Source organism: Chlorocebus sabaeus, chromosome 27 (assembly GCF_047675955.1).
Source record: "Chlorocebus sabaeus isolate Y175 chromosome 27, mChlSab1.0.hap1, whole genome shotgun sequence".
Lineage (NCBI taxonomy): Eukaryota > Metazoa > Chordata > Mammalia > Primates > Cercopithecidae > Chlorocebus > Chlorocebus sabaeus.
Window position 1 is genome coordinate 34,200,662 of NC_132930.1, and position 26,350 is coordinate 34,227,011.

The 26,350-nt window shown below is 37.9% G+C and overlaps 1 protein-coding gene across 10 annotated transcripts in view; it reads left to right on the forward strand.

The window, feature by feature from the left end:
- The window catches only part of LDB2 (LIM domain binding 2), a 394,374-nt gene that overhangs the window by 178,623 nt on the left and 189,401 nt on the right, over positions 1-26,350 (forward strand). The window lies entirely within an intron of this gene.

Sequence of the window (26,350 nt, forward strand, 5' to 3'; positions counted from 1 at the left end):
TTTTATGTACTAATATATAAATATATGATATATAGACATAATGAATATATACCCATTATATATACATATAATATATATACATAATATATATACACACACACATAAATGAAGACCAACCAAATGAGAACAAGTAATGGCTATTTATTTAGAGCTTGCTGTAGCAAGGGAGTCAGCCACTGTCACTTGCTTTTGGTAGACACTCAAAGGCAGGCAGAGGAGTAGGAAAACTTCATAGTGGGAAAAAGGGAAGGCTTCAGATGTCCCTGAGAGAGGTCTTTGATCTGGGGACTCTTTAGAGGAGCTAATTAGGAGCAGGCATGCAATATGATTGCTTAGTGGTACGTATTTGGCATTCTCTGGTCGGTTCTAAGTAGAAACTGGGGACAAAAATTGGGGAAGCTGTCAGTTATTAATTAAAGCTTGGCCAATTTGGGCTGATTGTTACAGAAGCTATTGTTTAGCTTCCTGCATTGTTACTAGAGATAGCGGGATCTGGCTTCCTGCAAGTCTGATTTATGGCAGATTGCCTTCCTGGGTTGTTTATTGCAGATAAGGGGTTGGTTTCCTGGACAGGTAGATGCATGCTGTAGGTCAGAGTCCTACTTTTATGTATGGTCTGGCCATTGTCTGTTGACATATTCAATCTCTCTCTCTCTCTGTCTTTCTCTCTCTCCAATTATATATATATATATTATTTGGATATATAAAAATATATTTGTATATTATTTATATATAAATTATTTAATATATAAATATTATATATATTATTTATATATAATATTTTATTTATATTTATATATTATATATAAATTGTTATAATATATAAATACTATATATATTATTTATATATAATATATATTATTTATGTATATTTTTATATATCCAAATAATATTATTTATATATAAATAATATATAAATATATTTACATATAATATTATATTTTTATATATGTATAAACAATATATTTATATGTATGAATAATATTTATATAAATACAGATAATATATTATATATATTAATATACATGTGTGTGTGAACTTTTGTATGCATACACATACAAGAGGTAGACAGCTATTTAGATATTTTATATACTAATGGATTAGCATGATTAATACCTCAGGTTCGTGTCAGTGAATAGGTGGGGCTAGCTTTAATATATTTATCCAAGGGAATTGTTCTGCTTCTATACATGGACAAGCAGTTGCAAAAGAGAGAAGTGGATAAATCCTTATTAAAATTGAAGTTACTAGTTTCTGACACAGAGTAAATAGATCTCAGACTTTTCCTGTTTCCACCAATGACAAGGTATCTCCATCTGCAAATCATTTTATATTTCTGGACTTAACCTTCCTATGCTTTTAAAATAAAAATTCTAATACCTATCAGTTAACTAAATGACTAGAATAATGTGTATGTGCACTGGGGAGTACCTCCTAAGCACTCATCCTCCTCCTGGGAAAACTTCTCTCTGAATTGTTTAATTATTCATTTATTTAACATTTATTGAGTCTTGAGTAAATGCCAAAGTTTGCAGAGGGTTTGGATTCAGATTTGGACACAGTATCTTCTCATTGTAATTTGGGCTTGCTAATCAATGAGATGAGGGTACCTGAAAAGTATTGACATGGCTTAGAAGGTACAGACTGTGAATATGGTTCTAGAAGGAGAATCTCACAGGGTATCTGAACTTGATACTATAGATTTACCATGGCCCAGTTAAGGGTAACTTGAACTGGGGCTAGAGAGAAGCCTGAGATTAGTTCTGGCTTCATTCACTCAACAAGCATGTTTCTGCCCAGCCCTAGAGGCACAGGTGAATGAGACGGGATTCATGACTTTGAGAAGTGCAGAGAGAGGCAGATGTTTAATAACACAACTATCTAGTTGCCACACTAAGGTGATTTTCCCTGTATCCAGATGCCCACAAATCTTCCTGCATCCAATACACTCCTGTTACCCATTCTCCCTCTTAGTAATAGAACACAGATACCCAAATATGACAGTAAGACATGAACTTCACATTCTGTTGGTAGTTTCTTCACAAATATAACAGACCTTAGGACAGAAAGCTGACCAGAGATGAACTTTGGGTTGTTAAACGAATGCTTCACGTTTAAATTTATTGTTGTCATAACAAACCCCTTAAAAAGCACTTTCTATATTTGTATGACAAGAAGTTTTTTCCTTTATTCATTCATTTGCCTACACAGTGTTTGATTGGCTGCACTGTGCTAGGCACTGTTCTAGGCATTGAGGAGATGGCAGGAGATGAATTGATTAAAGATTCCAACTTTATGGCACTGTTGTTTGAATGGATGAGAAATTGGCTCTATTGAAACATAGTTGTCCTATTCCAGGTGGTAGCAAGTGTCATTGACAAGAAGAGGTGGCAGCAGGAGTTGGAGTCTGTGAGTGGAGGGTGTTGATTCTTACTGTAGGTGGTCAGTGAAGGGCTGTCTCATTCACAGGCATTTTAGCAGGGATCTAAAGCAAGTGTGAAAATGAGTCATGTGAATCTGAAGGACATTTCAGGCAAGAGGGCAGAAAACTCAGGTATCTGAAAGTGGGGTCTTCTTGGCATAACAAGAAACATCCAGAAGGCCTGCATGGCTCCAGGGGACTGTGGCAGGAGATAATAAGGTTAAAATCAAGAGAAGACAGTTTGGAGGTATAAGACGGGGTGAGTTCATTGGTGGCAGGGCCAAGGAAGTGATATGGTTTAAATGTGTTCCCCAGTGTTCATGTGTTGGAAATTTAATCAATCCTCAGTGTAGCCATGTTGAGAGGGTGAGATCTTTAAGAGTTAATTAGGTCACAGGGGCTGTACCCTCACCAATGGATGAATGCTGTTATCATGAGAATGGGTCTGTTATCCTGGGAGTAGCGTTGTTCTAAATGCGAGCTCTCTCACACTTGCCCTCCTGTCCCTCTTGCACTTCCATCTTCCGCCATGGGGTGACTCTCACCAGGCGCCAGCACCATGTCCTTGGACTTCCCACCCTCCAGAATTGTGAGCTGAATAAAAGTCTTTTCTTTATTAATTACCGAGTCTGTGGTATTCTGTTATAGCAACCAAAACCAAAGTCAGACAGGGAACTAGGTTATCCTAATACCTTATTCTTTATTTTATTTTATTTATTTATTTATTTATTTATTTATTTATTTATTTTTGAGACAGAGTCTCGCTCTGTTGCCCAGGCTGGAGTGCAGTGGTGCAATCTCTGCTCACTGCAAGCTCCGCCTCCCAGGTTTACACCATTCTCCTGCCTCAGCCTCCCATGTAGCTGGGACTACAGGCACCCGCCACCATGCCCAGCTAATTCTTTTTTTGTATTTTTAGTAGAGATGGGGTTTCACCGGGTTAGCCAGGATGGTCTCGATCTCCTGACCTCGTGATCCGCCTGTCTCGGCCTCCCAAAGTGCTGGGATTACAGGTGTGAGCCACCGCGCCTGGCCCCTAATACCTTATTCTTAAACATTCTTTCTCAAAAACTTTGTCATAATCAGGAAGTGTCTTACCTTCTGTGCAGCTTACATGCTATATTAAACACAGTACAGATGCTCCATAACTAACTGTGGAGTTACATCCGGAAAACCCATCATAAGTTGAATATATTGTAAGCCAAAAATACATTTTCAATTTATAGTATTTTCAACTTATGAGGGTTTATCTGTACATAACCCTGTCATATATTGAGGAGCATGCTAAATACATATTGCTTTCACACCATTGTAATGTCAAAAAATCATAAGTGGAACCATCATAAAGTGAGGACTGTCTGGGCCTTCTTGCTGTTTCTCATCATGCCAAACAGGCCCTACCCTCAGGACCTTGAGTTTTCTGTCCTCTTATAAACAAATACAGTATTTATTGATTACCTATCATGTTACAGCTTCTTGGGTCACACAGAGATGAACAAACCATGGTCTTGATGTAAGAAAGTTGGCAATCAAGTAGATAAGAAAGACAGGATAAAGATTGTATGATGAGTGCTGACAGAAGAATTTAAATCATACTCACCTCACTTAGGATATGATGGCATCTTTGCCTAGGGCATAAAGGAGATGACAGTTGATACACATCTTAAAGGATGAATATGTATTCAAATGGAATTTTCTTCTGAGGCTAGCCCTTTAAAATTATCTGCTTAACAGATATTTTGCTATATTGTAGAATCACAGAAAAAAGGAGCTAAAGGGTCCTGAGAGGTGTCCTGAGATGGCACCTAGTTCGTCTCTCATGTTTTCCGGCTGAGATGCAGTGTAGCAGGTGGGTAAGTGTGGGTTGGAATGTCATTTGATCCCACTAATATGACCCTCCCCTGGGCAAGCTACTTTCTGTGCCTCACTTTTCTCATCTGTAAAGTGGGGTTACTAATGGTTCTTAGTTTATAAGGTTGTTGGAAGGATTCTCTGAAGTAAAATGCAAAAGTGCTTTTAGAAAAACAACCAAAATACATGGAAGGAAGCTTTCATGAAGTAGTAGGTGCTATTATGATAAGGACACTGAGGCCCAGAGAAGTTCCATAATTTGCCTACCATCTCTTGGGTAATTATTGACAGACCTGAATCTAGAACCCAGATTGTTCTACTTTCTAATCCAGTAGCCTCTCATGGACACATTTCATTTTGTCTTAAATTCATTTATGGTATTTTAATTTTTTATTTAAACAAAATGAAAATGAATTTGAAACTTTCTTTTTCTTTGCCGAGCTGTGGGTTGTGGCTTAGAAAGTGAATGATTCATACCTTATCTCTAGTTCTCTAAAATTCTTGGAAGCATTTCACAAACATCACTGTACTCTCTTTCAGCTTTAGATTATCTAGACTAATTGGCCTATGTTCAACCCTATCGAGAGAGTAACTGGGTAGTTTTAGTGTCAAGACAAGACAAGGAGGCTTCTTCTGTGGTTAGGATCAGATCAGTGTGAGTTTCCTTTATGAAGCAAAGTACTTTTCATCTGTTGACATCTCACAGTTTAGGTTTGTTGCTTCATGTCCTATGGATACATTTGTGTGCAATAAGGTTGCCATTTTCTCCCTCAGTTTTTTTGTTGGGTGGTCTGAATTTTAGCGAGTCTAGGGGAAATTTTTGTTAAAAAAAAATGATACTAATTTTAATGGACTCAGTTTAATTAATAATTCTAAAAAATTAATATAGATATTAAAAGTGAAAGGGAGAACCAGAATTCTGTCTAGGAAGTGAATACTTTTTAAGCCAAGAGCTACCTTTTCCTGATCATGGAGAAGGTGGGGACACCAAATTTAAAGACCAGAGACAAAATATGCTGGCCCTTATATTTTGGATTATCTGTCAGTTTGCTTCAGTTATCAATGTGGATGACTAAGAATTGACTCTGATTTAACTTGCATGTATTGTGTGCCTGCTTATAGATCTTTACAGTCACCCTCATGGGAGGCTATAAAAGGAAAGATAAGGTTCATTGATTTATTTCCAATTTTGCAAACAGTCCAAGCATACATTTACTCAGTCATTTAAGGACAGTTTTACCAACAGTTTAAAAATATGATGGAGACTAAATATGTAAATTGCCAGAGGACATAGTTTTGGAATGAGGGAGTTTATGGTTTGTCAACTTCAGCTAACATCCAATGCTGAATTTTTTTCTCTAACTTCCCTGTCAAGTGGCTTGAACTTGGGCTTGCATTCCTTGACAGATGGAGAGCTTTCCATCTCTTGGATCAGCCTAGTCTATCTTTAGACTGCTCTTGTGCTTAGAAAATCTTTCTTGTATTGAGAAGGATCCTACTGCTTTATAGATTCTATCCATGAAATCAGATAATGATTTTAAAGATCTTGATCCTTTGCTACAACATGGTAATTCCTTAGTAAATGTTAATAACTATTAATATTACTATTATTGTCTTAGAAATAGTTGAAGTAGTGTTACATAAATATACCAACATTCATATTGCTTATTTATGGTTCATATGGTTAAAGCTTCCTAAGTAAGTTAATGGCAGCTGACAAAGTCAGTTGACCCAATTGACCTTGATGAGTTGAACATTGATGGTTGCCATGATGCCAGAAGATCAGAGCTGGCCTCTGTCTCTGGACACAGAGATTTGTGTTTGAATTCAGGTGTATCAGTCAAGGTTCAACCAGGGAAACAAAACCAGTAGGAGACATATATTAGGAGAATTATTGCAAGGAATTGGTTTATGTGATTGTGGGGACTGGCTTGGCAATCTGAAAATTGTTTGGCAGGCCAATGGGGATGAGCGAGCTGGAACTTTCAGGTATAAGCTGACACTGCAGTCCACAGGTGGAATTTCCTATTCCTCAGGGAAGCTTTAGTTCTGCTCTTAAGGCCTTTCAACTGATTTAACACTACCTGCCCCCACCAACCCCCACACCTCTTATTATCTAGGCTAATCTTTCTTAAAGTCAACTGATTATGAACTGAATCACATGTACAAGATACTTTTCAATATATACCTAGACTAGTGTTTGATTGAATTACTAGACATTAGAAAATAGCCATTTCACACATAAGATCAACCACCACATCAGGCTCCACTTTGGACTTTATATGACCATGAATGAGCTATTGAATCTCCCTTGGCTTAAGAGGGATTATAATAGTTGAAGTTTAATAAATTACAAGAAGATAAATATTTAAATTAGCTTTTGATTGGACTTAAAATAATCTCTAGGATCTGTACCTGGTTGGTTTTCACTTTAAGTTGTTTAGTGTCATTAGATTTCAGTTTCCTCATCTGTAAAATGAGCATAATAATAATAACTATCCAATAGTGTTGTTGTAAGAAGTGAAAGAGAGATTGAACTTAAAATTACTGGCAAGTCATGTAATATATGATAACAAATAATGCATAATTATGGAATATAAACCAACACTTAGGAACACGTACTCTGGGTCAGACACTTATCAATGCATTACCTGGGTTACCTTGTTTAAGAGCTGCACCCTCTCAACCTGCTGCATTAGGGATTGTTTAAATTTCCAACACATGAACTTTGGGGTACATATTTCAACCATATTGCTTCCTAAAATTTAGCTGAAATTACCGTGGGTCAGGAGCAAGAAAGGTAGGATTCTAGGACACTTTAGCATCTTCAGAAGGATGAATGGGAAGAACAAGTGACCATGACAAATATTTTCAAGTGATTTTTGATGCTACAGAAGGCCTTCTCAAAGAATAAGGGTCAAAGGGATGGTCATTCTCTGTGATACTGACATAGTAAAAATGAAATTATTTTGACTGACTATACTGATCTTATGAATATATTCTGTCAAGCTAGTGAGCTTATCATGGCTCTATGTACACACTTTCTTTAAAACAAACACACACAAAAAAACTCTCTATAGTTGATTATGTTTTCTGCTAAATTATTTTAGCCTTTACTGAAGGAGTAGTCTACAACTTGAAGCTAACAAAGTGGCCACATAAGAATTGATTCAAACACTTGAATCATATTTATGTCAAGGAGAAAAATATGGAAAATCAAGCAATTTATAAAAGTTGTTTAACAGCAGTTTGCCCACTGAGTAGAAAATGGGTTTTTGTTTTCTTCTTTTGCATTTGGTCATAACTTTTCATGTTACAGGTTGTTTCTTCTTATATACCTATTTATTTTGAGTTTCAATTTGTCCAATTTGCTACAACATATAAACTTTAGATTCTGGAAATATGTAGAACAGGGCAGGAAAGTTTAATCTCTGTAAAATGTCACTGGGGAAAATAGTGCAAGTGGTCTACAGATATTCTTTTCAGAACAATAGATACATGTTTGTCATTTATTGCTGCAGCATTTCCAAAAGAACGTTCTGTGAGTATTATTTCCATGGAATGTCAATAGATAAAAATGCCATCCATGATCAAGTAAGATTGGGAAAGACTGATTTCTCTAAATTAAACTGGGTTATTTGATACAAATATTTCATACAGCTCTTATGTGAGGGTTTGTCATGAATCTCTAGGGTAGGAAGTACTCAGTGATTCTCAAATTGTTGATCATGACGCTCTCCTCTGATTTTTGGAGAAATATCTCAAGGAACAATGATCTTCAGGGCAAACTTTGAGAAATGACAGCGCAATCCTTAGGTCAATGACTACAAATGTACAGGTTGGCTGACTCAATCTGTTGATCTCATTTTTGTCCATGTGGCTTAAAGATAGCAGCAGCAAGAGCAAAAGCCGTCAGAAGTTTTTAGTCATTAAAAACTCAAACTCAGTATCATCTTGAAAAATATTTTAACTGTTTTCATTTTTCTTGTCATTGCATTAGACTCAACATACTCAATGGATTGAAGAATATATATACATACATACATATCTGTGAAATTATGTAGGTTACATATATAATTGTATATTATAATATTTTGCCTTTTAGGCTGGCAATTCCTTTAGGACAGAACTCAAGTCTTATTTGTCTCTATGTCCCCAGCAGCTTATACAATACCCAGCACCCGTTAGAAGCTGAATAAACCATTCTTTGGTGGGTTGAGTGAGTAAAGATATAACACTATCAATACTCTACTGCCCCACCAATAAAATTCACTTTTATTTGCATTTTTAATGTACATGGATATCTTTTATTAATTTCCCCCGGTATCTACATTTTGAAAGATTTTTGTCTATTAAACTGTATTTATTACATAACAATTAACTTGTATTCCCATTATTTGCTATTGAAAAATAGAGCTTCTGATTACAAGAGAATAGTATTGCTATCATAGTGAGTTTCTAAAATAACTGCCTAAAGCAAAGAAACTTGGTATTTCAGTTAACATTGGCAGTCATATTTGGAGGAAAACTGATGGTTTAAGGAGATTTGAGCCTGGGAAGCCCCCATTACCACTTTCAGGAATATTTAAAGGGCACAAATGCATGGGGGAAATTTGGGCAAAATACCAAGGAATACAATCAGTCCAGCCAAGGGGGGTGTTTATCAGATTTGCATATAAGGAAACATCATAATAATTGCATATAAAGTTATCATATGGATTCATTGTTCACTTGCTGGTCTATGTGGCAGCTAAATGTTAATGCATTGAGACATACAGAAAACTTTTTGATATGATTATTAAGATTCTTAAAATGTAAGTTTTAATCATAGTTTGGGATCTTTTTTATTCTCCTCTGGGAAAACTTCTCAGCTAGTGTAAGCAAGTCAATGAATAATGACTCAATAGCAGCTATTTTCATTACCCACGACTTTTCTGGAATGCATCTAATATGCAGGAGGGGGTATGATTGGGGTTGGAGGCAGAATATGTTTTGTATTCAAAGTAACAATCCAGTTTTCTCCAGCTACTACCCAATTAACCAAGCCTGCTTTTTCTGACTTGCAGAATAACTAGAGTTATTGTTTCCCCTGCGGAGTCATCTTCTGTTCAACTATTTCTAGTTCCATTAAAAAGGAAACAGGAAAAGAGAGTGAAATAAATTTAGTCCTCATCATCATCATTATTATCATTATTATTTGCCATCAGCTTTGGCAAAAAGTGAAGAAACTAAAGCTACTATGGATGGATTTTATCTTCAGACTTCCCTTTCTCTGTGCTAACCTAACCATCTATCACTTTGAATAACTGAAAAACATCTAATATATGAAAGTCTTTTAAAAACTTTATCTGCACCATTACTTATTAGCATTTTTTCAAATTAATTTTAAATTAAATCCCGTTTTATGTTTAACTTCATTTAAACCACCATATCCACTAAATCATGGCCTTGATAGAATAATACACATTAAAATAAATACATGAATATTAAAATTTAGTATAAATATTTATCTGTACCTATATAAATTACTGCATGTACTATAATGGCACGAGCGCCATGCTTTGTAAGGCTCTGTTCCATGGGGTGAAGGTGAAAGGATTCAGTCCATGTTCTGAGAAATTCTAGGGTATGGTATGGGATGGGCTGGGGAGAAATGCTTTAAGAAGAGGCCAGAGGGGCTTTGGTTAGTCTTCAAGCCAGTTTTCATATTTTGTAATTTGGAGTTTATGTGGATAAAATTTCATTTGAGGAAAACAGTTCAAATGCTAACCCCCAAATTCTAGATTTAAAAGCCACTGATCACTGGTGACAAAAGTTGATTTTATTCCCTAAGGCCTCATATACTAAAGCATTGCTACTTCAGGGTGTCACAAATAACACATTTTGTAAATAGCTCCCACATCAGAGCCTGGCTTTCAGAGCCTTCTACAAACCTCCTTTTCCAGGCTTAAAATACACAGTTCCCTAAACAAGTTCACTTCATCCCAAATATTCTACGTAGTATTCCATGATTGTGGGCTTTGAGCCTGACCTTTGCTCACTTTATAAGTTCCTCCAGCTCTTTGAAGCTCCCATTCCTGGGTTTGCTTAAGGCCCACTATAGTGAGAAGCAAGAACCATTGTTGCAGGACAGCCTGAGCCATATTACTCTTTGAAAGCTTAAAGCTCCAAACATTTGCTGTACATCAAAAGGGTTTGTTCCTTCTTTCCTTTAAGAAAAAGATAGAAACACTTCTTTATGATTGTTACTCTCAAGAAAGTCACACCAAGATCTGCATGAGCCTTACTTAGAAAGATAAACTTTGCATATTCCAGTAAATGGGGCATATAAGCCTAAGAAGTTCCTGGAAGAAATCTGTGTTTAGAAATTATGTTAGCTTGCTTTTAAATGCTGCTACTGAAAAACAAGAGGGACCCAGCTATAAACTCTGCCTTAAGTGAAATAAGAATATCATACTTGCCACTCAGTCTGCCTAGAAGAGCTTATAAAAAAGGTCTACAGCAGCAGCACCACCACTTCCATGAACATGTATTCCTTGTGGTCGACTCCTTCTTATGGGTTGAATACTAGTGACTTCCCCACACACCAAAAAAATTAAGTTGAGGAGATCCTCTTAGTATGAGAAAGAGAGAGCAAAAGAGAGTGTATGAAAATGAAAGAGAGATTTCACAAGCAGATGGCTGAAATCCATGTGGTTGTGAAAGTCATGTAATGTTTTCACTTATTTGTGTTTCTGATGTTGTTTTCTTAATAGAGAAAAAATGGATAAGAGAATAACTCTCAGTCTTGTTTCACATCTCTGACCCTTAGTGTCTTGAATTTCTCTGCCTTATTGCTAGTTTTAATCAAAGCCTAAATTAGGCCTAATATGGAGAAGAGTCATTGCTAATTTTAGCAAGAAAAGCATAGCAGAATCATGTTGACATCTATACTCCAGTGACCAGTATAGAACCTGAGACATTTCAAGCATTTATTCATTCAAAAAGCTGTGTTGAGTGCCTACTGTGCTGTTTGTTAATGAATCAATGATTAAAATCTGATAGTACCTATAATCTGCATAAGGTTGGCACTTTGTGTGGTTGTATTTCTATGGGAGGCAGCATGGAATCCTTGTTTGAGTGTGTACTAGAGGCATTCTGCCTCCTGGTTTAATAGCTGGGTAATGTGGGCCAGTTAGTCAACCTCTCAGTTTCCTCACTGGTAAAATGCATACAATACAAGCCTTTATCACATCGGGCTATTGTGTGGGTTAAGCATGACAATGCACATGAAGCACTTAGAAACAAGCTGGTCACATATTACATCTCACTAAATACTAGCTATTTGTTAATAAGTTGACTGTGCCCCTCAAAAAAGATATGCCCAAGTCCTAACCCGTAGTATTTGAAAATAGGGTCTTTGCAGGTGTAAAGTTCTCAAGATGAGATCATCCTGGATTTAAGGTGACCCTAAATCCAATGACTGATGTCCCCAGAAGAGAAAGGAGAGGATGTTGTGTGGCATGAAGGGGAAGACCACGAGAAAGCCAAGTGAAGACAGAGACAGGCATTAGGGTGATGTGTCTATAGGCCCAGGAACACCAAGGGTTACCAGCAGCCACCAGAAGTTAGGAGAACAGCATGGAACAGATACTTTCTCAGAGCTTCCAGAGGAAATCAATCCAGTCAAAATTTTTATTTCTGTCCTCTACAACTGTAAGATAATATATTTCTGTTAAGTCACCCCATTTGTAATAATATGTGATAGCAGACAGGAAACTACCAGGCTGGGCTGTTTCCTAGACTCAAGTAGAAGAGAAGGACTTTAAAGATAGAAGAGACTTTGGAAGCCACCTGTTCTAGTGTCTCATTTTTTTCCCAGAGGGGTGATAGAGCTTGCCCAAAGCTACGCAGAGAGTTGTCATGGCAGTACAAGCACCTGAAGTACAAAAAAGACCTCCAGGGAACCATGCCAAGCCACTGTCTCCAAGAAAGCTATGACTGGCCAGGCCAGCTGATGCCAGTGGAGTAGGATTCCTCGCATCCAGCTAGCTGAGTTGAGCAGGTATGTACTGCTCACCTGTGCATTTCTTGAACAAGTAAAATTCTTGCTGAAGAAGCACAGCAAACACATGCTTACTACTTTCCAATGTCATCTTCCAAGCAAAACAGTACCCTCATTTGAATGAAGATTTAAAAAAACCCTCCAGTTTCTTAGAATAAACTTCTTAGCAGGGAACTGTTATTAGATGCCTTTCTGGTTCCTGCTCAGAGGAGGCCAGTTTCCACCCAACAACTTTTTTGTGGCTATTTCTGGCTACTTGTCAGAAGGCAGCTGTTAATGCTTTTAAAATATCTTCTCGCTAGTGAATGAGCCCTACCTGCTCTTAATATCTCTCTGGCTAGTGTCCTTGACCTAACATTTGTCATTTCTGATGATCTCAGACAGAAATAATCTATCAATGGACATCCACACAGAATGCAATGCTAAAGCTGGAATCAACTTGCTCTAGCCAGAGTCTATTGCTAGAAAAGAAACAATGTGAACGTTTTCTCTCAGGCAGATCAAGATGGTCTATGAGAATGTCATGGACTAGAGGATTGTCTAACATTAGAATGAATTTCCAGGGCAGCCTGTGAAATCCATCCGTCCTCTTTTTCCACTAGCTCTAGAAATGGCTTCTATTGTGTGTCCTTCAGAAAATTTCTCAACCTCTCTGTGCCCCCAGCAGGGTTTTCTACTACATAAAACATAGAAAATAATTATCCCAACCTAATAAAGCTTTTAAAATGAAGACTATACAATGATTCACAGTAGGTACATAACAACATCTGGCATGTAATGGTTACTCAATTGAGGTTAGCAATCTCCATTGTCCTTACTTGTAATCCTAGAATCCTTTTGGCCACCCACCCTCAAATCCTTTAGGTTCCCAAGTTCTGCTGATGCTACTTCCTATTGTTAGTTCACATCATTTCCTTTCATTTCTTATCTGCTCTTTAAAAAAAAAAAAAAGCTTTACTATTTATTTTACACATATCATAAAATTCGCCAATTGCTGTTAGGTGTACAATTAAATAAATTTTTTTAGCATATTTACAGAGTTATGTAACTGGCACCACAATTCGGTTTTAGAATACTTCCATCACTCCAATAAGACCCAGAGTGCCCATTTGCATTGTTAATTTCTACTTCTAGCCCAAGGCAACCATTAATGTACTTTCTATGTCTATAGATTTTCTTTCTTCTGGACACTTTCTATGAATGAAATCATATTGTGTTTCTGGCTTCTTTTACTTAACTAATGTATTTGAGATTCGTCCATGTTGTAGCATGTATCATTACTTCACACTTTTCTATTGCCAAATAGTATTCCTTTGTGTGGTCATACCACAATTTATTTGTTCAGCTATTATGAACATTTGGGTTATGCCCACTTTTTGGCAATTATAAACAATGCTGCTATAAACATCAGTGTATAAGTCTTTATAGAAGTATGTTTTTATTGTTCTTGAAGAAATATCTAAGAGTAGAATTATTGGATCATTGATAGTTTGATGTATAACATTTTGAGGAGCTTCCGAAATGTTTTCCAAAGCAGCTGCACCATTTTACATTCCCACTAGCAATGTATGAGGGTTCTATTTTCTCCACATTCACTCCAACCCTTATGATTGTCTGGTTATAGCCATCCTAGTGTGTATGAAGTAGTATCTCACTGAAGTTTTGATTTGCAGTTCCCTAGTGACTAATGATGTTGAGCATTTTTTTTCAGGTGCTTTTTGGCCATTTGTGTAAATTTCTTGTCTTTTTTTTTGTTTTTACAGAGTCTCACTCTGTCACCCAGGCTGGAGTGCAGTGGCGCACTCTTGACTCACTATAACCCCCGGCTCCTGGGTTCAAGCGATTCCCCTGCCTTAGCCTCCCAACTAGCCGGGACTACAGGCACCCGCCACCATGCCCAGCTAATTTTCGCATTTTCAGTAGAAACGGGGTTTCACCATGTTGGCCAGGCTGGTCTTGAACTCCTGACCTCGTGATCCACCTGCTTCGGCCTCCCAAAGTGCTGGGATTACAGGTTTGAGCCATGTATAGTTTTCTTGACTGGAGAAATGTATACTGAATGCTTTGCCCATTTATAAATTGAGTTGTCTTTTTATTGTTGACTTAGAGTTCTTTATATATTCTGGATACAATTCCCTTACTGGATATGTGATTCTAAAATATTTTCTCCAAGTGCGTGGACTGTCTTTTCATTTCCTTCAGGATCTCTTTCGAAGCACAATTTTAAAAAATTTTGATGAAGTCCAAATTGTTAATTTTTTTTCTTTTATGGACTGTGCTTCTGTGATCATATTTATGAAATCTTTGCATAACCTAAGGCCTATGTTATCTTCTAAAAGTTCTATTATTTTAGGTTTCTGATCCACTTTAAGTTTATCATTACATTTGGTGTAAGATAGGGATTCAAATTTGTTCTTTTGCATGTGGACAGCCAGTTATCTCAGCACCATTTGTTAAAAAGACTATTCTTTTGCTATTGACGTGTCTTGACACTTTTGTCTAAAATCAATTGATTGTAAATGAAAGGGTTTATTTCTGTACTTTGAATTCTATTCCATTGATCTATATGTCTATCCTTATATTGGAACCATACTGTCTTTATTACTATTGCTTTGCAGTAATTTTTGAAATCAGGTCCTTAACTGGTCTCCTGGATTACTAACGCATCATCCTAACTGGTCCCCTGCCTCCACTCTTTGCCCTTTGCAGTTCATTCTATGCACAGCATCCAGGGAGACCTTGTTAAAACCCAGATCAGACTTGTCATCCCTGTGTAAAGCCTTTCATTTGCCCCAGCCTTAATACAAAGTCTAATTTTACCTTAGCAATCTTGTCCCTGCCAACACAATCATCCTCATTTTTTCCCATCTTCACTTCTTTCTTCATTCATCCCAGCATGACTGAGCTACCCAAGTTGCCCAATGGTGCCACATGCTTTACCTTCTTCAAGCACCAGAGAGCCCAGCACAGTGTCCTGCGGCCAAGCTCAGTGCCTGGTGCAAAGTAGGTCTCCACCACATAAGGCTGAACAAACCATAATGCCGTGATTTTTCCCTAAACACCATTTTGCTCTTCTTTTTAACCTGGTTAACTCCTATCTGTTTTCTCTGACCAAATCTTCCCCTGTTATCATGCACTTTAGGTGCCCTAGAAATACTTTTGCTATATTACATCAGACTGATAGGTTTACATGATTATCCATCCCCGTAGATTGTAAGAGTGTCAGCATTGGCCTTTATGATGCCTGATACTCAATAGCATTGTTGAAGGAATGGATGGATTAATGTATGTTTTGAAATTTCATAAAAAGCCAAGAATACCTTAGATTTGTGGGATGTAGATCATTGCTGATTGCAGTAAAATTGTTTCCCAGCCATAGGCAATAAGGGCAGAGCCAATTGCCTTTTGGCACTTGAGCCCATCATCTCCACTCACATCTTTGCATCTTTCCCTGTTGACTCAATGTAGTATTGGGAGATGGTTCAGGGCAGTAAACAGTGGGCTAGAATTGATGAGAATGGAAAAGTTAAAAAAGGACAACCCTTGGCATAACAATAAAGCTCAGTCTAAATATTGTTTAGGGATAGGTTTCTGAGTTGGATGCCCCTGTGAAAATCAAATTCATATCCTTAGAGACACACTTGGGTTTTTTTTGTATTTTTTTAAATAAAACCTTCCTGTTGACTACACAGGGGTGGCTTTCTCAGGTTGCTTTCTACTTCGGGAGTCTATTTTATTCCATCTCAATAGCTATTATTTGTCTTTTATTCCACCTTCTGGGGTCCTGCCCACAAATAAATAGCTTCAGATTCCTCGGGAAGCCTGGATCCTCCACAAACTCTCAGTAATTTTCACATCATTATGTTACTGACAAGGCCAACTCCAGGAAGAATGATTTGACTGTCAGATGCCAGAATCTGAATGAAAACACTCCACTTTTTAAAGCTGTCAGTTGATTTGACTGTCAAACAAGGCATTTTTCTAGTATTTTTCAGACTGTATGTATTCATGGCCATCCCTTCTTTTCCTCACAGGCCAGGAGAGAACATGTGGAGAACAAAATATCTAATCCCACCCTGCTGTTTTCAGCTGATTTGGCGAGTGTGGGAGTGTCTTGAGTTTTATTTATAAAGGCAGAAATATTTTTAAAAGTTATTCTTCTTCCCATCCCATCAGTCTCCACTTTAAACTCTCTGTTTATATGTATGAATATATCCCAAAGGATTTAAGCTACATATTACACATAAATGGCAAATTTGGTAGTATATATGCCAAAGGATTTAAGCTATAAATTATCAAGAATTTAAAAGAGGCTTAGGGCTCCTAATCTCAAATGGCCTCTCTTACTTCTTCCTTAATATGCTTGTATAGATCCAGGTCACACAGCCATATATCTCTAAGGGTGTATGGATGCGTAAAATTGACCAAGTAGGGAATTTGGTGAACTGGAGAGTTCATGCCCCATTTAAATGCATCAGCCCCAAAAAGTTGCAGGTGATATTCCCTCTGGAATTATTCTCACTTACACAATTTCAAGATCCTCTGATATTTCAGAAGAAACTGAAAATTCCTCTGAATTCTTCAATTTAGCAGAAGTTGAAATCTTTTAATGTAAAATGTTATTATCTTAAAAGTTTTATGTTGGCAAAAAATTCGATATTGAGAAAAACAACGTGCAAATCAAACAAAACACTTTTGCAAGCCATTCATTGAATTGTTGTACAGAAGGTCCTTCCAATACAAATGTCTTGTGAGTTAAAAGTTTATCTTAGCTAATTCATTGAGTATGTTCAATGAATATTAACTGAGCACCTTTGTGTGCTGGGTGCCAAATCATATGGACTCAGTGCTCGACAAGACAGACCCCATGTGTTCATGTGAATGATATTCTAAGTCAGCTCTTTTGGACCTGAGGCCCTTAGGCCATAGTCACTTGGTTTATAAATGCAAGATGAAGTTTCCCATTGGGCCTTGAGGCAGATTCACAATAGTTTTGAACCTCTCTCGGCATATTATACTATACCCTACAGAATAATTTTTGTGTAATCACCATTTCTACTCAAATATCATCTACCATATTTGAATATATCATGATCTTAAAATTGCTCATTAATTAAACACATTTTTAAAATTTAACTTAAGAAATATTTATTGAGAAACTATTCTGAGCTAGGCACTGGGCAAAGAAATGAGAATTCGGTGATAGATGGAATAGGCAGCTTCTCTAGCATGGAGAGCCTTCTACCCAAGCCTGATACTGAGTAGATGGTTCAGGGATGAGCTGTCATTGAATTCAACCCCCAGCCTGGGAGTAAAGAAGGGACTGGACATCTTCTGCATCCGAAGTGTTAGAGGCCCCAGAGCAGGATGAGGTGGCTTGCAGAGTAGAGACCTGCAGAGTGAGGAGAAGATTATTGTCATTTTCCCTTTCAATACAAGCCAATGTGTTGCCCACCCCAAACTCCCACTGAGGAGAAAAGCAGGTGTTGGGGGAAAGGTAGTTCCCACAGAGAGCACAGGAAGCTTGAAGAGGGAGAAGAGAGGCTCCCTGTTTTTTTAGGTCTCTGTACTTCCATAATACAATTATGTCTATCCACTATATCATAATTGTCTTTCCTTTTGACTCTAACTTGTGTGATAAAAGAATCATTTCTACCTGGTCCCAAGAATGTATCCTCAGCACCAGCCTAACAGTCTAGTTCGTAATAGATGCACCATGATTGTTGCTGGCTGAAGAAGTTTCTCTCAGGCCATATTTGCAGAGGAGGAAGGTGGTAGGTGGTAAGTAGTGGGTAAATTCCCACAAGAGTGAAGTAGTGAGGAGGAGAGGGGACGAGGACATGGCCGGAGGCAATGTGGGTGGACAGGAGGAGTTAAGGGTCCTGGATGGTAATTAAGTAGATGGGAAGCAGGTCTTGGAATGGGCTGAACATTTGGGGTTCTGTGTGTGTGTGTGCGCTTTAATTTTCAAAATGTATTTATTAAACTTATTTTTTTTAAAAGACAGGGCCTGGCTATGTTGCCCATACTGGCCTCAAAGTGTTGGGCTCAAATAATTCTCCCACTTCACCTCCCTGAGTAGCTGAGTTTATAGGTGTGTGTATCACCACGCCCCGCTGGGCTGACCATTTTGTATAAGTGACTTTTTTTTTCCCCGAAGTTGGGTGTAAGTTAAGGATTCCTGTGGTGAGCTTCTCAGTGAAAGATGAATTACCACCAGTGAGCCACAGTTAAAAGAATGGAGTTTCCAAATTAGATAAAACTCACTTTGTTAAGAACAAATGTCACGAGAGCCATCCAAGGTCACTGTGTGTCAGTTTGAACACGGGAAATGGCTCATTTGAGGCGCACACGCAAATCTTTCCCATTCTGTATTATCTAAGTTTGCATGTAGAGCTCCTTGCTTCCCAGCTGTGAGTCGCATGGGCCTCTGTAAAAGGTCAGTGTATAATGATACAACATCTTTCGTGATGACATTTTTTCACGATGTATTTTTCTACCCAAGATTTCTGAAAATCAATCACCCAGATTTTAAGCATTTCTGTTTTGAGCTGAGGCTGAGCAGCTGGAGGTTGGAATTTGCCATCAAACCATTCACCCATCTCTAACCTTTAAATGTTTGGGGAAGACAAGGAAAAAAACAAACAAAAAAAGACAGGTGTAAAATAATTGAGTAACCCACAGAATTCATTTAGTTTAATTTGTGCTAATCATGGTGTATTGGTGTACTGGCAAATAAAAATGAAGCCAGTGGAGAAGATTGCATTGAATAAACTGCAACAATTAACCCTTTAAATTATCACGTGAAATGATTTTAGTTTGCTATTGACAATAACAGTCCCAACCAATTGTCTTAACTAGTGATGATTAAAAAGCTGATTAAACTCCAGAATTTATTTTACATTACTCCCATGTCCATTTGGTCATTTTCTGTAATATTTTAATTATAGGGGTTTTTCTTCCTTTAATTTTGTGCTCTAAAGGTTAAAGCACAACATTAGAACTGTATTTCATTATTATGCTCAGTTATTTGCCAAAATGTGTGTAATAGAAAGATAGTAGTCTTGTTACTTGTCACAAGTGTGCAGGTGAAGTTCTCAGTGGCATAAAGTGAACCAAAACATTGTGTTTTGGGTTCTGAGATAATCACATGAATTAGCAGATTTTATTTCATCAATCTCTCTCTCTTTTTTTTAAGGCTTTCATGTGTAGCTTCTGTTCCCAAATTAAGTAAATGGGATTACTATTAATTTTATTGAGAAGGGCAAAGGAATTAAAATTATGAATATTTTGTTTAAAAGTTTTGCAGACTTTGCCTCACCCTGGATTGTTTGCCAAAATGAAATTAATCATTTGCCTGGAGAGATTGGGATGTTGAGGGTACAGAATTGTGATCAGTAAATGTAGATGGAAAAAAGGCTATGCTCATACACTACTTAGCAATAATGAGCTACTTCCTAACTGACTGATCCCTGTCACCCTATCTGCCACGAGGTATCTGAGAGCTGCAATAGTTGCTATTTTATTGTTCTGAATGTTTTCTTCACACAGCTGGCTCCTACACATAATTTAAAATACAGCCAGCTATCACCTGCTCAAAGTCTCCCTGGATTTCTTCCAGGTTTGAGTAAAATACTCCTTCTCTTATGTCCCCCTAGGAAGAACTCTGTTTCCATCAATGCAAACACTTAACACACTCAACTTCAGATGTCTTTGGAATTGTGTTTGCCACTATCGCATAAATGACTTAACACCAAGAATCATGATCTTGTTCTTTATGCCTTAGTCCATTTGGGCTGCTCTCACAAAACACCATAGACTGGGTGGCTTATAAATAGCAGACATTATTTCTCGCAGTTCTAGAATTGGGAAGTCCCAGACCGAGGCATTGGCAGGTTAAACATCCGAGGAGGGGTATCTTCCTGGCTTGCAAATGGCCACTTTCTCGATGTGTCCTTATGTGGCAGAAGGGGCAAGGGACCTCTCTCGGGCTTCTTTTATAATGGCACTAATGTTATTCATGGGGGTACCACCTTCATTACCTAATCACCTACCAAGGGCCCCACCTCCTAATACCATTACCTTGAAGGTTAGGATTTCCACATATGAATTTGGGGGTGGAAGTAGCGGAATAAACATTAAATCCATTGCACCATATCTCAAGGACTTAATATGGGGCTTAGCACAAAATGCCATCCAAAGGCTTGCTGACTAAACAAAGGAACACAAGGATTCAGAATTATGTTTACAAGCAATTTTGGCCCCTTCATTATACAAAGAAATAGTAAATATTGTCTCTAATAGTTTTAAAACTAGCCTCTGTGCTATTATCCACAAGATTTGCCTGTTTATTTTGTTCACTTAAAAAAAAAAAATGATACAGTGACTGAGAAAAATGAAGGGTAATCTCACACGTATTTTGCAGATATCATTCTTAAGTAGGATTGCTTCTTTATCTTAAATGTATATCTCATTGAAGAAAGGGGACTAGACTAACACAAGGAACTCATGATAGACCATTAAATATTACTCACTATAAACTGTCCTAGGAAGTGGGAAAATAACAATGGAGCAAATAGACCCAGACCCTAACTTTACAGAGTTTAAAATCATGCAGAGGGCAATGAAATTTGTAAAAAGGGCTTGCACATTGCCCAGCTGTTGTCCCAATATTGCAGCATAACATTAAAACAGAGTGACTTAAGAAAAAAAGCATTTATTTTTTTCTTCATGGGGTTATGGTAGGCTAGGGCAGCCCTGTACTAAGCTGCAGGCAGGCTGGGCTTGGCCTCAGGCCACAGATTGAGTTTCCTGCCACTCATTCTCCTTGAATAGCAGCTTTAGGTCATATTGTTCTCATAGCAAATTACTAGAGGAGACAGAGAGAGTGGAACCTCACTATGCCTCCTAAGACATAAGCTCAGAACAGGCACCTGGCCACTTCTCTCCACTTTCCATTAGCCAAAAAAATGTCACATGGTCACACCCAACTTCAATAAGTTAAAAAATAGACCCTGCCTATTTTTACAGGAGCTAAACTAAGTCAGAAGCCGTAGGGCATGGATGTGAACTCTATTCCGAAGGGGGCTTGAAGCAGTGTGGTCACTGGAGTGGGCACACTTCTTCTATGCAGTGAAGTAGGAAGGGCACACAACTGTTTTCAGTCTTTACAACAACTTTGTAAATTATATATGACATATTTATGTAAACTATGAAAGGGTTATGTATAATTATTATTTCATAATTTATAATAGAAATCATTTTGTTCTGATTAGAGACATGGGGGAACTTGAGCAGGTTAAAAATTGTGGTGAAGGTAGGTGAAATTTCCTCTTAAGCCAAAGATCCTCGTGCATTAAAAAAATTAATAACTTCATAGACAGAATCATGTAATCATAGACCTAGAGGAAGTAGACAGGACCCCACCAGGTTTTCTGGTATGTTACCTTATTCATCCTTATTTTCTACCTGCCTCCCTCACTGCTCCGTTAGAATCAGTTGTAAGAGAGCAAGCAGTCTGTGGCTTCCACATGCAGGGAAGTTAAATATCATCTATGAGTCTTGAATCTATGTCCTTGTCCTCACCATAGAGAACACACATAGCACGCATCATTGTTTATTAAAATTTTATCAGAGGTTTTTTTATGTGACTACATCATTGGCCTTGAAAACAGACATTAAACCAACAGCCCAGTCTATCATTTGTAAATTTTTTCTTGCTTTGAGCTGTAGCCAGGATTTAGTCTTCAACTACAAATCATACAAGCTACGGGAATAGATACGTATACAGAGCAGGTGTGGGTGTGAATGGGAAAACAAGAGAGATTTATGTGGCTTGCTTTTGATTTTATTATCTACTCCCAATTAAGGCAGAAAATTTGTGGGCAGTTTATACTCCCCATACCATAAAAAAAAAAATAATTAACAGTAATGTTAGTAGTTAAACCTTCCTTCCTAATAACAATAAAAGTAACAATAATATCACTATCTGGATTGGTTATAATTTTTAGTTGCAAGATAAATAAAATAACCCTGGCTAATTTAAACAAAAGGGAATCTAGTGGAAAGCTATCAGGAACTTCTCGAATTGGTAGAAAAAGGAGACCAGGTCTTAGAAAGGACAGGGTTTTTTGCAGTTCTGGAGGCCAAAGGAAACAGAAATCACAATAATGGTCTTGTATAGGAAGAGACTTTCTCAGGCATCATTGCTAGAATGAATGAGTGCCTTCTTTTTTTTAAGTCTTGTTGACTCTACTCAAGATGCAGATTCCAGGGAAGAAGTATCTGCTTGGCTTAGCATGGATCACCCAATTGGGGAAAAGAGGGGTACCCGATAACAATCCCATCAGGTATATACAATTGAAATACATCTTTCCCTAAAGGAAATAAGTTGCTGTTAGATAGAGAAATGGTTGCTAAGTAAATTCAAAACAAGAAACATCCACTATACTAATGTGGTAAACTTACTAAATTTGGAATACTGCACATAAATTATATCTGATTTTCAAACAGTCTGCAGTTGGTGGTATTATTACTTGGACACAAATGAGTAACAGTAACATTGGTAATGCACCCAAAATATTGGCCATAACTAACTGCTAGGCTTTCTATATGTGACCCACTTCGCATGTAGGAAAAATAAGCTTCAGAAAAATTAAATATATCACCACCCAATTAGCAAAAGAGAAGTTGTTTGAATAACTCAAAGGTCTGCTTTTAAGCGCTATCATGTGTTGAGAAAGGTGATGATCAGAGTGGTTAAAAAATCTTGCTCACAGCCATACAACCAGTCAGTGGCAGACACAGCTGTCTTATTCTAAAGCCTTTGTCATGTGCCCGACTGCTCTCTACCCATCAGATTACCACTGGATATAAATTGGCCATGACAATGACTTCACTGGCTTGTCCATAAACCACATCATTCTCCCCCAGGAAGCTCTCTGTTCACCTCACACACTACATCCATTCCTGCCTTAGCATCTTTGCATCATTTCTTCTACCTGGAACATTCTGCCCCAACTCCTTACACGACTGGCTGCTTCTCTGCCTTTATGACTCTGCTTAAATATTAGTTCCTTTTTCAGAAAAAAAATACCTGGTTCCCCAATTTTATATAGCTGCCTCCCCTTACTTTTTACTGTATCATCCTGTTTCAGCTGTTATGGCCCATATCACTTTCTGGAATCTTGCTTATTTTGCCATTTCTTTCTCCATGTTGCCTTGTTCAACATTTATTTTCTCCATTTCTTAGAGCGAGGATTGGCACACAGAAGACACTGGATAAATGAGGGTTTATTGTGTATACACATACATACACAGGAGGACAACTAACCCAGTCTGTGGTCAGAAACAGCTTCCTAGAGGATCCACATTTAAACTTAGCCATTCAGCATGAGTAGAGGTGAGGAGGGTGCATGGGACATGAATGAGGGGAGGGAGAGTACATAGGCCTTCAAGAGCTGTGAGCAATTCAATATGGCAGAGTGGGAAGGATAGGGCTGGAAGTCCATCATGAAAAGTTCATGAGTGGCCCATAAGTTGTGGTGAGGAACGACGCCCCAGCCATGTGGGAAGTCTTCCTGCTTGGGCTTGTGTCTGCAAAGGCTGGTGGGACTGAGCTTCACTCATGCATCCCCATGCAGACCAAGAGGATGCATGGACCTTGACAGCCATTGTGTTCATGTTCCCTGAAGGAAGTAAATAAGAGGAAGATGACCCACATCACAGGGCCTGCAAGGGAGAGGCACTTGGACAAGGAAAATAAAGTCCATTAAAGCCTGAAACACAGAAGCAGCTTCTTTCACCTTCATTTCTCCTTACCTACTTCTTGAAATTGGTCTTAGAAGACTACATTAAGTAAGAGGGACAGGGAGATGCTTCAGGGCTGAAGCCTAAAATGATACATGTTCAGGCGATTCAGGCTGGTTTCCCTGTTAGGGGAGGGGGAGGGGAATGGGAGCACGCAGGCATGGAGTTCAGACTTTTCATTTCATGGGTCCTTCTTAGGAAATATATTGACAACTAATAAGAGAACTTTCCAAGTTCATGCGAAGTGTTGGCACTTGAATATTGCAAACCGAATGGAAATAAAATATCTGAAACTCAAAGCACTGGATATTTCAGATCTTTTTTCCTTCTGATCTTTTGCCAGCAGCCCTTCAAGGAGTTCTTTTCTCCTCAAGGAACTTTAGTCTTTGTTTCATTTTCTTTTCTCCCCCTCCTCTCATCTATAGATTTCTAGAATTATGGAACTTTTGAGCTATAAATTCTTTCTTTTTTAAGACAAGAACATTGTGCTGAAATAGGAAAGGCATTCATAGTAATAGAAATAGCAATGGCAATAACAATAGCAATAGTAATAGCCACAGTAATAGTAATAGCAATAACAATAGTAATAGTGATGGTAACAGCTAGCTTGTGTGGGTGTTGACTCTCTGCCAGGCAATGTTCTGGTCATTATATATCTTGTCTTCTTGAATTCTAACATAGACACTACTAGTACTATATCCCCAACTTACAGAAGAGGAAAACATGACATGGAAATGGAATATTTAAGTAATGTGAACAATATTACTCAGTGTTACAACAGGACTAGATCCCAGCCAGCCTGAACACCACAAGCTGTGCACCTAGCCCACGGCTAGACCTAATGCAACCCCTTGCTTTGCTTCTTATTACCTGTGTGACTTTCCAAAGGTTACTTAACTCCTCTGTATGTTAATTTCTTCATCTGTAAAGTGGAGGCAAGAATGGGGGTTACGATCACAGTGTTCTTGGTGCCATATGTGCTAAGTGCCTACCTAGCCTTGTGCCTGATGAAGACTAGAAGCTCACTCTAGGATGGCTACCATTATCATTTCATCATTACTTGTTCTGATAAGGAAACAACTACAATGTTGAGGCCCATGACCTATCCCAAGTTGCATGGTGCCAGGCAGGTCTTGGACACTCAATCTACTCTACTCTTTTGTGATCCACTTTGCTTCACTTCTGGGAGCAAAATGGGTGTTGAGGTTGGTCAGTAGACTAAGAACATGATTGTCTACTCACGCGGTATCTATTGAGCATTGATGTCTTTGTTATGAAGGCTGAGGCTGCCTTCTAAGGAATCTGCTAGAATTAGAATCACAATCGAGAAAAAATTTATTTTGCCCTTTGCTTGCCAGATAATCTGAGGGGCAAGTGACATCTTAAGAAGAAGGTTTGAATTCTATTTCAGTCACTTCCTTGCAGTGTAGCCTTGGATCATTATTTAACCCTTCTGTGCTTCAGGGTTCTTCAGCAGTAAAATGGAGATAATTAAAGTTCCTCTCTCACAGGACTGCTTTGAGTAACAAATGAGTTCATATATGTAAAACACACACTCAATGCAAAATGAGAGCTATTTATATTAGTATTGTTCAATATAAGCTGTGATTTGCTCACTCATTTGTACATTTACTTGCCTTAGCTGATGAGAACATTTATTCTGATCTATTCAATAGGGGGCTTTAACTTTTTTAATGAAGTCATTACCTAAATTGTTTTTGTATTCAAACTGGCCCAGGAGGTGTCAGCGGTGATCACTTTCACTCACAATTCAGTGAGATTTTGTTCTCACCTCAAGTCCTCCCACTCTGTATGTTTACAAGGGGACAGTGGTCAGAGAATCCCATGGCTTCTCACCACAGGGCCTGGCTTTTGCCTATCATATCTTGTCTTGATTCAATTCAAGCCCATCTTTGTAGGTATAATGTGATTGAATATGAAGTGCCAGGCAAAACAGAATAAATATAACATAAAATAAAATAAACACACCGGAAGTTTCCAGCAAGAAAACAAGTGATAACTGTGAATATGTTTATATGTAAGTGAAATGGAGGGCTGGGTTTTTTACTAGGATATTTGAAACTTCTCAGGATAAGAATATCTTCTTACATAGCAACCAAATGTATCTTACGTATAATATTTTAAAAACATTTATATTTTTGGGTTGCTTCAAGAGTCACTTTCCTGGAGTTTGGAAATTCCAAATGAAAAAATGAGAAGTTGAC